Raw genomic sequence first — 8723 nt, forward strand, 5'->3', positions numbered from 1 at the left:
AAGGGTTTAGCGCGAGAAGGCATCAAACCTTAGCGCATTGCGGGAAGAACTACAATTCTAAGCGCGTCGCGGGAAGAACTAAAATCCTTAGCGCGCTGCGGGGACAGTTCGCCTCGCGTATCGCAGCAACAGATGGTCTTCACGCAGGCTTCCTTGTAAGGAGTCTGACGCGTGGAGCTGCGCAGACAACCTTAGGCGGGAAGAAACAAGGGACAAACAAAGAGAGAAGGGGGGGGGGGGGGGTTCAAGGCTTAAGGGCGGAACGACGACAAGAGAGAGAAAGAGGCGGGACGGCAACAAGAGGGAAAAGAAGGCGGAGAGAAGAAGAGGGACGGGACGGAGAATATTATTAGTAATATATATATTAAATGTCAAGTTTTAAAAGAAAATAATTAAATTTTAAATCATAAAAAGAATCGGATCAGAAAACGGGTACCTGGGTCGGGTCGGATTCGGGCAGATGTCACAGAAGGTGATGTGGATGTGGAATTCGATGATTTATATGATCAAACTGATAATAATTCCCCTCATACTAAAGAGGAAGAAGAGCTAGAAAATCAAGAAGCTCTTTAGAAAATAAAGAACAAGGGTAAAGCCCCAATGACAAATGAAATCCGTGAAGATCCTTTGGAATCCTTTGTGCCTACTTCTAAAAATCATTTTCTATGCATTGATCCATCATCTATAAGGGCTAGGCTAATTATGAGGAAGATAATTACTAGAATGCATGAACATGACATCCAATACTTTGCTTTTACTAAAGAAGATATTGAAGAACAAAGAATACCTCTTGAATATGCCTATTTGGCTAAGCAGCTGAAGGATGAATCTAAAATGAGAGGAGATTATGAGACCCCTCATGAGATATTGGAGACTTTGATTGATATGAAAAGGGGTGAGAAGAGGAATTATGAGGTGAAGATGAGAATTATAATATTGAAAAGGAGTTTGAGATAGAACCTGCAGAGGTTGATACTCAAAGAAAAATATGGCCAGAAAATGTGGTTCATTATGAAAGAAGAAAAAGAAGAACAACCACTTCCGAGCACATTGCAGAGCAAACCCCTACACAAGCTCCAACTGTTGTTGCACCCAAAAGAAAAAAATCATGTGCAAAGAATACATTGATAGAAAATTCATAGTTAGGAAAACTTTACAAGAAGAGAGACAATGTTCCACTTCAATATGAACCTCAAATTAGTGCTTTAGATGATATATCTGAGACGGTTCATGTTGTTATAGAAGTTGAACCTGAAGTTCAATATACAAGACATGAAAGTCTTAATGTTGATTTAACTAAACATAACATAAGAAGCATTCAAGAGAGGCTTGATGAACTTAGAAGGAAAGTGCCAAGCTTTGTTAAGCTTTGGAATATAGTTTGATGAGATCAAGGATCTGTGTGATGAGGATTGATTACTTTATCAGAAAGAAGAATGAAGTTGAGAAGAGAAAGAATGAAGAGATAAAGAAACAAAAATTGAAAGAAAATGAAAGAAAGAAGAAAGGTGAAAATGAGAGAGCTGAATAGAAAAGGAAAAAGAAAGATGAAAAGAATAGTAAATAAAAGGAAAAAAAGTTCTTTTCTGATAATGGCTGAGCAAATGAGAGGTCTTTTAAGAACAAGAGAATGGCCAGGAGATGATATTGAAAGAATACCAAGAACCCAATTGTAAGATTTGTTTTACACTGAAATTGATAAATACAATAGAAGAAGAAGTGAGCCTGAAAGTCTAAGCCTTCCTCATCTAAAGCTAACAAAGTGAATAAGAGAAAAATAGATGAGGTGAAGGATCTCAGTGATGAAGAAGAAGATGAAAGTCAGAATATTCAGCATGAGGAAAGAACAATGGAAATGATTCACAAATTGGTTGAAAGGCCACGGAGTTATGAAGGTTGATAATTGCCAAAAGAAGAGATAGAAAAGCTACGTGTTGAAGACCTTGAGGCATAAAAAGTGATATATGAGGTGACTGATGATCTTGTAAAGATCCATGAATACATTGCTAAAGCTGTACTATGAACTGGTGTTAGCAGAAGATAAACTAGACCATCATCTTTCAGACCATCTACTTCAAGACTTTCAATTTTCAGTCACCAGAGCTTCATTGAGAAGAGAATCAAGTTCCGAACCAAAGACAAATGAAGATTTACCTAAGGACGTGTTCTAGGATGTTGAGAGTGGTGAACTAAAGGTTGAAATGACCAGCGGAAGAGAAAGGATGGTGAAGTACAAGGAGAATTTTAGGGAATTGACCGTTGAGCAATTGACAAAGCTAGCCAAGCTGCCTTTGCATGATTATGAATACAGATTCAGGTTGGCTAGAGCTTAACAAAACAATCTATCCAAGTACTTAAAATAACAACTCAGAAAAGGCTTTCCTCTCTTCAACCAAAAACCAAGATCATATGAGCCATCCGAAACTACGAGAAAAGGGAGACAATAAAGGGCACTTGAACATACAGCTTCCAAATTTTCACCTAGCACTCCTAGATAGACAATCACTGAAGCTATTAGCAAGAGAATATAGATTTCGAGACCCAATGAGAGAATCACTGAATTTAGATATGATGCAGCATCTCAGAGTCTCCTTCTTCTTGGTTCAAAAGGAAAACTTTTGGGTGTAATCAAGCATGATTCTGATCTATAGTACCTACACATTGAAGATCTTTGGAACATTGCTGAATGGGATCTACCTTTTGATCATGACCATTATATTGAAATTAGCATGTTTCAACAAAGAGAAGCAACTGTGAGAGAAGATAAAGTGCTGAAAAGAACTCAAAATTTTGTTTTCAAAGAATATAACCAGAGATGATCTTTAATATTTATGTTTTATCTTTGAGGTATTTTCTGTTTATTTTTATTCCAATATGTAATTCATATAAGGCAGAACTTTAATGATGTATTCATCTTCTTTATGTAATTTAATTTACTGCTTTTATGGATTTTATGTTTATTTTGACTTGTGTAAGTAATCTAGATGTGTTTTGTTGCATATGAGCTTGTTTCAATCAATGGAAAGATTGTTGGGTCATATGAAATGATTGAAATCTTCTCAACCTCCCAGATTTGTCTAAGTATGGAATTTGATCAAGCTCAAGCATTTCGAGCAAGGAAAATGCTTCATCGAGCAAGATATCCAATCCGAGCAGGATATATCTTCAGAAATATTCTAAGTGTCAAGTTCAAGCAAACTACACTTCGTCGAGCAAAGTTAGTTCTTGTATCAAGCATGGTTTACTAACGAGCAAACCCTAAATAAAACATAGCTTAATGTCACACCCGACCAAAATACGGCGGAATCCGTCAGGGCATAACCGATTGCTCATAGCGCAATGACACTATTAAGTGACAATATTTAAGCAACTCATTAATTTCATAAAATCATAAAACAACACATCATAATACTAGCAAATAAGTAAGTTGTTCATTCGTTCTAATAACCTAAAGGACATAAATAAGTTCAGTACTTCAAATCTTCAATCAACCCATAATCAAACCTGTAACATTGCCTAAAATAAATTTTTCAACACGTATGTTGGTGAGCAATTTTCATAGTTTTGAACTATAAATAGAATATGAAATGAAATCCACAATTCGTATATGAAACAATAAATAATTGCAACAGTTCGGATAAACAACTTGAAGTAAATTTTGATGTTGCTCATTTCTAATTGGTAACAACCAATTGTACTCGGAGAATGGTCTCTATTCTATCCGCACTTAAGGTAGGATAGTTAGAGGAGCGTATGATCATACTTATTTGATGAGAAACCAACTGAAAGTGATAAACACATAGCAATTAATCATATAAAGCTTGTAACACCAAATATATTTGCATAGGTAAACATATACTAATGAGTTTTGTGGTTTGAGGCACGATATATAAATCATTTGTATTTGGATAGGTATGTAACGTCACCCCCAAAATATGAACACAAAAATGGGGGATGAAAATGTACTCACATGAAATAAGTAACTTGATAGGTAACATGGTGATAAACCAGAACGACGGGATTAGCGAGTAAGACCTAAACTAAAAAGGGGTTTTGAGTTAGAATGTAGTCTTGGAATTTCTTAAAGTAAAATGAATGACAAGTAAAGTAAATAATTAAAGTTTAAGGTTTAAAATGTAAATACTAAAGAAATTAAAGTGACGTTTTTGAAAAGTAAGTTTACTCGAAATCAAGTCTCGGTATTCTGTTTGTTTATTTTACTTAACCTATGTTAAGTAAATATTAGAGTTGGAATGCAATAATGCAAGACCCATTTGTTAACCAAAACGAGACTTTACGAGTGTTCGGATTTGTCGGTTCGGGTCTTGATAATTGACCAAGCCCGAAGTCAACTTTCCAAAATAATAAATGTTATGAGATAACCCAATAAAATCAAAATAAGGACATAACCAAGTGTGTAGTTCTATTTGGAAGAACTCAAACGTCCATTAAGCGAGTGTTCGGTTTTATCGGTCCAAACTCGTTATAAGATCAAGTTGGATTCGACATGAAAAGTATGTTGAGAAAGTATTTAACTTATTTTACAATGAAATATTAAAGAAAAATATAAGCTTTGGTGGCTTGAAACACACTTGTGTGTTTTAAGCGAGTGAACTTGGTTTAGTTCGGTTCTCAACTCGGGATAAGACCGAGGATAGTTATGTCACACCCCGACTTAGGGCCTAGGCGTGTGACCACAAGTTGGTACCTGTTTTGTAAATATATCAGAGTTTATGGTTAATTTTAGCGGAAGACTTTTGGTTTAAATATAATATTAATTTACATTGAAAATTTACTCGGGAATTAAATATCCGAGTTTTAGTTTACAAAAGATATGTTTCATATTACAAGGATTTAGTTTATCAAAACGAAGCCATCTTGTACGCGCTTCTATCTTCATTAAGACTCCAATCCTTGTTAATGCTGCTTATGCTTAGTTACCTTCAATGGGATGGAAAAATACGTCAGCTATATGCTGGTGAACACATATGACTCTATAAAACATTTGAATGCCATTACAATACAAATATAGTTTTCTCTACAAGCTCAGCAGAAGCATTTCTACTTCTATTCTATGTACCACTGCCCTACACACACAATTATTCCCGAGCCACGTAGCCCTTAATGGGAAACTAGTTATGACCATTAGCCCACGGCCACGTAGCCTTTGAATGATTAGGCTGAACGGTTATGTTTGGATCCAGACACATGTGTATTCTGTCTGAGTTGATTTTATTTTCTAATTTGTTTTATAACGTTTTAGAGATCACATAACTTCATCTAAACATTGACTGACTCGTTAAGACAAACACCCGTTCATCTTATCGAGTATAAATATGTTTTGACTGATTAAAAAGGTTAACGTATTCACATGTACAGTCGGTGTTGGAAAACCTTGACTGATTGATTGATTGTTAATGATATTTAACCTATACATAATAGGTTTGTATAAATATTTGAATGATGTTACTTGATTAAGCTAATATTGTAAGCTTAACCTTGAAATCGTTTATCTTTGATTATGAATGGAAACACTTAAGTTTTTTATGTGAGGTTTGATGTAGCATGCTTTTGCTTAATAGGTTATAACACGTTGGTAAGTTTCTCCAGGTAAGTAAACGGGTCCCTCGGTTGATTTGGATTTGTACGAATTACTTTTACTTAGGCAAGAAACTTACTACTAGTGATATCACCCTTACAGTTACTACATGCCCGTCAAAATATATCTTTGATTAACATTACTTTATTATGAAGTAACGTTTACGAAAAACTCGTTTATGAATGTGAATGTTTGTAAAATACGATCAAGGTTAAAGGCCATAGCCTTGATTGATTGTCTAAGCTATAATTCAAATAACTTAAACATAACTCCTACCTTAGATTGGATACTTAGATTGATAATAAAAAAAAGGCAGGATCTTGATCTACTCGATTGTATGATTGCTAGCTCGATTATAACTTCGTTTCTTGCACGAACTATGAGAAAATAGCATGTCGGCTCTACAAGGCAATAGGGCCCATTTTTCAATGCTAAGTGTGTGAAAATATAGGTGTGATGGGATGGGGAGAGCTCAATACCCGTCACCCCCTTTTATAGGCTGTTCAGGTGCCCTATCACGGTACGCGATGGGTTACTTGTGACCCGTTGCGTACCGCAGCGCCGCAATTTGACGCGCCTTACCGGCTTGTGACACGTGGCATGTCATATCATGCCACGTGTTGACACGTGGTTGGACACGAGTCAAACGACTCAGCAAGGTCATCGCGATCCGCGATGACCCTTGTGGTTGGGCTGTAGCGTATCGCTACGCCGCCCATTTGTGGGTCTACGTGCAAGTCCGTCGCGCTACGTGATAGGTTTAAGTTTGCCCCGTCTTTTACCCTTGTATTTTGGGCTAAATTTTATAGGGTAAAAGACGCGGTGTTACAAGTTACCACATACCCAATACCATGGAACGTGTAAAAATAAATCTTAAAATGATAATATTCAAGTCTTTCATACAATATGTAAATAATAAAGCATTTAAGCAAACGTTTGGCTTTGGTTCGGTTCTCGACTCGGGATAAGCATGAGGATAGTTACCACATACCCAATACCATGGAAATTATTAAACATGTATTTGAAACTAAAATATACAAAAGTTAACCAAGGTTAGTAAGCATAAACGAGTTAGATAGTTAGTCAAGGACTATATGAGTCCTCCATGTAGCCTTACCTTGTAGCACGGCACTTCAACTAACCGTGACCGAAGAAGTGAAATCCGAAGGAAAACAAGTTGGTGTATATTAACATTAAGCTTTAATTACCAATAGTTAGTTGAAATGGAAGATTAAACTTAGTTTGACTTTAGAAAGTCAAACTGCCAGGAACTTGAATAATAAACTAGAAATCTTAGATTTGAGAGTGAATTTGATGGAAGAGCAGGTGTAAAATGAAGGAGGTGAGCATGTATATATAGGGTAAGTTGAAGGGAGCATGCGTGGGGTTTATTTCAAGTGTTAGCATGTAAATGGATGGAGTAAAAGGGTCAAACAAAGCATAGACAAACAACAATCGTTACTGTGCTGCTGCAGAGCTCCTTAGTGTGGCGCTAGGGGCTCTGTCCTTTCCACTTAGCGCGACGCTAAGCGTCGCACAGGGAAAATATGATTGTTATCTTTTGCAAATTGGCAATTTTAGTCCCTGAAGTTCGTTTTAAGCATTATAAGGGCATTTTAAGGGTTGTAAAAGATGTTTTTGAGATCCAACAACCATAAAACAAATATGTAACATAAAATTCATCATTTTTACATTATTGAAAGGTTCGGGATACACAACAGGTCGGTTTTCATAATAAAAACAAATACAAGTTAACCCAAAAATGGAGAATGTCACACTTAAATTAAGTTCACGAGCAACATAGTGGGTCGAGCAAGGTATTCAATAAAGGAGAATCTCTAGTATGCATGTAGGGAGTTTTTGGAAGTTTTATAAGAGTTACTCCCAACATGATTCAACCTCGATAATGTCTACCATTCGGGTATACTTAGAATGTTCAAATAAATCTAAGTAAAGAGTGGAGAGATTCAGGAAAGAACTTGTTTTCTCGTAGGAGCTATCCTAACAAAGTTTGATGTGCTTAAAAAGATGAAGCTTGCTAGAGAAGAATAATTGAACTCTTCAAATATTCTAAGTATGGATCTGCTCGAAGTAATATCCTGAGCACACTTGAAGATCACAAGGTCTTAAGATCCCTACTCGTATTGAAGAACCATGCTCGAAGACTTATTTACACTTGTATTTTATTATATCCTGTTCTGTGTTAGCTAATGATAGGGTTTCTAGAAGACATGGAAGGTGGGCTTATAAATAAAATGTTTAGGTCACATTGATGGAAGATATTTCTTTGAATATCTCACCTACATGCCAACTTTATTGAGAGACGTCATTCCTTCAAAACCCTAATATTTTCGTTGGACCTCATTATTAATCTTATTAATGATATGAAAATCTTTTGAGTTTAATCTAATCAAGTGTTCTTTCATATTTTAGCAACTTACTATTTGTAGTTGATTTCACCGGCTACATTTAAGGGTTTCACAATTTGTGTTTCGTGTGTTCTTGTCCGATATTCTCATCATCACGACGCAAACAGTCCTCCATATATGTTATTCATATTGGAACCAACCAATATACCAAGATAAGAGAACGGGACACAACTTGGTTTAAACCCTGGAGACTGGGCCATACTGAATATCTTCTCCCTATAAAAACCACACCCGACGATATACGATTTATTCATATTAATTTTAATCCCTGTGCGCACATAATAAAGCACCTTACAATCTTCGCGACATTTTTAAATTTGATAGAGACCATTCCCTCATAATTATTGCATCATACATCAATACAAACGTAGGCGTAATTTTATAAACTGACTTAAATTAGGCGTGGAGAAAAATAATTATGTATGAAGAAAAGTAATCAGGCATTAAGAAAATATTCACACAATAAGGAAAATAATCACCTGTGAAGTAAAAAACAATTACGTATGAAATAAGTTAATTACGGATGAACCTAATCACACACATTATATGCATAACACATATGGGTTTAATAAAATGTTTTTTAAAGTAACAGTAGATACCGAAATTAAAGAGAATAAAATACTTGATATTTGATACAACTTTTTTAAAAAAATAATGTTGTATACAAAAGTTATCAACGTTTTAAATTAAGTAAA

This window comes from Bidens hawaiensis, unplaced genomic scaffold (assembly GCF_021521415.1).
Source record: "Bidens hawaiensis isolate Kalapana, Puna unplaced genomic scaffold, B.hawaiensis_p1.1 tig00021020_1, whole genome shotgun sequence".
Taxonomy (NCBI): domain Eukaryota; kingdom Viridiplantae; phylum Streptophyta; class Magnoliopsida; order Asterales; family Asteraceae; genus Bidens; species Bidens hawaiensis.